Raw genomic sequence first — 3,815 nt, 5'->3', positions numbered from 1 at the left:
TTTTTTTTAATAAAAAATGTGATCAGAGGTAGGTAGTTTTTTTTATGGATATCAACACAACGAAAAATTTAAAGTTGCATAATAAATCTCTATTACAAGAATTAATCAAAGATTGGTTTAGTAAAATTATTTACTTGTAATATTTTTTTATTCACCGTGAAAGCTAATACAATATAGAAAGCACTGAAACTCTATAATCATTTCCACTCTTTTTTTTTTTAAAATATGTACTGAAATTTGAAATTTTTTCAACAAACATTTTAAAAAGTTACAGTATCAAAATTATTTCTTATTTTAAGTAGGGAGACTATTAGAGCATTTAAAAGTGTCTTTAATGCTTTTTATCAAAAGTACTTATTTTCACATGGTGACAAAAAAAATTATCTACGTGAAAATAATTTTACAAAATCAATTTCAGAGTGATCTGTGTAGGGTGAAATTTATTATGTAATTTTAAATTTAGCGGCGTCAGAATACCTAAAACTAATATTGAGTAGGTAGGTATATAGTTGTAGAGCGTACAACTAGATGGCGTTTGCATCTTTTACCGGCTACAGGTAATTTAACTCACTGTATTACCGATAATTCCTAGAAAAGAAAAGCAATAGAAGTTGGAGAAAGTGTCAACAGTTAGCGCTGTTAATGACCACGAAATTTGTTCAAGTTTCCTATCTATAGTATCATTTATCTAGGACTAACATCAAACCGCAGATTACACGTAAGTACCCGAAAAATATACGAGTGAAATCGAAGGGCTTGCCCGGAGAGTAGAGTTATTTTAGGTAATTCAATTATGTATATTCAAATGATAATTTATTAAAAATCTGATTGAAATAAAAAAAATATATTAAATAGAAGCTATTTTTTTTAATCGAACAGTTGCTTTATTATTTGAAAAAATAAATAAATATGTATCGAATTTAAAAGTCCTAAAAATAATTTATATCACTTCCATATTTACAAACTCGAATCTATTAAAATATTGAAAATTTTTCAGCAATCACTCTTAATTTAGTTTAACAGTAACGCTTCAAAATAACCTTAATAAATATAATTGTCAAAGAACATTCAACATATCATAGATATTTATTTTTTAACGCGATTTACAAATTATTATAAAACGGTTTATTACTTCGTTTACTAATATTTGTTTTCTGGAATACCTTTGCAGGGAAAAATTGTTCTAATGTTCAAAAATTCATTTAAAGAACAAAATTACAGCACATAAATATACATATATTTCCAACCGCTGCTGGCTGGCTGGCGAAAAGCCGTAGCTGGCCGATACAACACTCGATGAGTATGCGGGTGCGGGCTGTGTCCGGGCTCGCCCGACTTGGGCTAGATATTCTAAATTAGTGAACGACTTACGTTTCCGATTACTCTCTAGTCCTAGCCCTGCGTATAAGCAGGCAACGTACGGCGTTGTTTAATTCAGCGGCCACGGGCTGGCCCGAATGTTATGTTGGTTGCTGCCGAGATCATCCCAAAAATAATTTACATCACTCCCATGTTTACAAACTAGAATCTATTCAAATATTGAAAATTTCTCAGCAATCACTTTTAATTCAGTTTAACAGTAACGAGTTAAAATAACCTTAATAATTATAATTATCAAAGAACATTCAACATAGCACCATAGATATTTATTTTTTTACGCGATTTACAAATTATTATAAAACGGTTTATTATTTCGTTTACTAAAATTTGTTTTCTGGAATACCTTTGCAGGGAAAAATTGTTCTAATATTTAAAAATTCATTTAAAGAACAAAATTACAGCAAATAAATATACGTATATATATTTCCAACCACTGGTGAAAAGTCTTAGGTGGTCGATACAACACTCGATGGGTGCTCAATGGGTATATGCGAGCTGTGTGCGGTGTGCGGGCTCGCCCGACTTGGGCCAAATATTCTAAATTAGTGAACGACTTACGTTTCCGATTACTGTCTAGTCCTAGGTGCGTATAAGCATGCAAGGTATGGTTGGGGTACGGCGTTGTTTAATTCAGCGGCCACGGGCTAGCCCGAATGTTATGTTGGTTGCTGCCGAGATCATGATTAAAATATAATTTTAAAATTTGGTAGGGGGAGTTTCAAAGGAGGTAACGCATTTTAGATTTAATTTTATAAGAATTGTCAAATCACTTTGATAAATATATACACAAATTTTTGTTTATTCTTCTGAAAATTTCAGGGTGGGCACTGACCACCCTGCCCACCCCGACGAGCCGCCACTGAGTTTACGGAATAGTAGATATCCAGTACTGAAAAGGCCAAAGGAAAATGTACGTATCGTCCAAGAATCTAGTGATCATCAGCAGCAAAAACTCTTTTTCGTTGAAATGCAAAAATGAGTTGGTTAATTCATCTTGACCCTGAATTTCATGTTGATCTTTGTTTAAAATGATCTTAACAGTTATTAGAAATTAAAATTGGTTTTTTTTAAAGGTTTGTAACATTATTTAATTATGTAAATATTACGCGTAAGTACATAAAAACTTACGGTACCTAATAGTCCAGGCTTTAATGTCGCTACCGCTAGGAACATGATTCTCATTCGATTTTTTTTCATAATCTTCCTAAAAAAATGCCCCTTGAAACATATCCGCATGTTGCCAGGCGTTACTAATGGTCAAAAATTGTTTAAACAATTTTTTTTAAACAAATTCGTAATTTTCGTTTTTTCGCTCGAAAAATTGTCTAAGGCTTTTTGGGGTATTCTGCATGAACAAAAAAGGTCCTATGCAACTTTTCTCTAAAATCTACTGTTTTCGAGATATTAACGATTTTTTGTTCGAAAAAAACGCGATTTTAACCATTTTCAACGTCAATAAACTATATTAAAAATTCCAATTTTTAGTGTTGCCAAAATTCTTAAATAATCTTTGAGCATCCCTTAACAAAAATCCGAAGAGTTACGCCGGCATATTTTATTCTGAAAACTTTTTTTTTATTGTTAATAAGTCACGCGCCCCGGGTTTCTCGGCCGCTCTTGACCGCCTCCGTATACTGCGTCTCCCTCGCACTCACTCGAAGTATACAGGGTGTCTCCGTTTTTGCGTTCTTAACTTTGGGAAGTGATAGAGCGTGAAGAAATAATAGGAATCTTTCCTATAACATTTTTCCCTATAGCGCTCCGTTTTCGTGATACAGGGCGTTCAACTCTCAAAAAAATATGTTATTTTCTTTATTATCTACTAAACAAACAAATACTTTTTGTTGAAACTTGGTATACAGTAATCATAATAAAAGGTTAATATTTTGACGTGAATAACTTTTTCCAGCTATGGCCAGTGGCGTAGACATGGGATTTTGTTCTGTTTTGAACCCCCTAAACTTAAACGCCAGTGGTGAAAAGTATTTTTTCAATACAAATATTAACAACTTATTTTAATTTTATGAAAAAACTGCTCTTGATAAAATTCGCTAGGAAGCTTCGTTCTTGAAATATTTAGTCTTTTTCTAATCAGGGTTATCTTAAGCATTACAAAAATTTTACGATTAAGCAGTCATTGCTTGTTTCTAAGTTTGTAACAATAGTATTGACAGATGTCATGTCAAATCAGTTTGTTTGCTGTGCGGTCAGAGTTTGTCGAAGTGTTAGTGTTAGTGATGCCTTTTAGATTTACGAGTCAAGAATATGCAAATATTCATTTTGTTTATGGATTTTGTAACGGAAATTCCATCGCAGCTGCAACAGAATACCGAAGACGATTTCCGAATGCAAGACATCCATCTCCAGCGGTATTTAGAAGAGTTCATCAACTTTTTTCGGAAAATGGTCTTGTGCTTAGGAGAGAACAAGGTAGA

Source organism: Anoplophora glabripennis, unplaced genomic scaffold (assembly GCF_000390285.2).
Source record: "Anoplophora glabripennis isolate ALB-LARVAE unplaced genomic scaffold, Agla_2.0 scaffold2583, whole genome shotgun sequence".
Taxonomy (NCBI): domain Eukaryota; kingdom Metazoa; phylum Arthropoda; class Insecta; order Coleoptera; family Cerambycidae; genus Anoplophora; species Anoplophora glabripennis.
The sequence above is the reverse complement of the archived record's forward strand: the minus strand, read 5'-3'. Positions refer to the sequence as shown.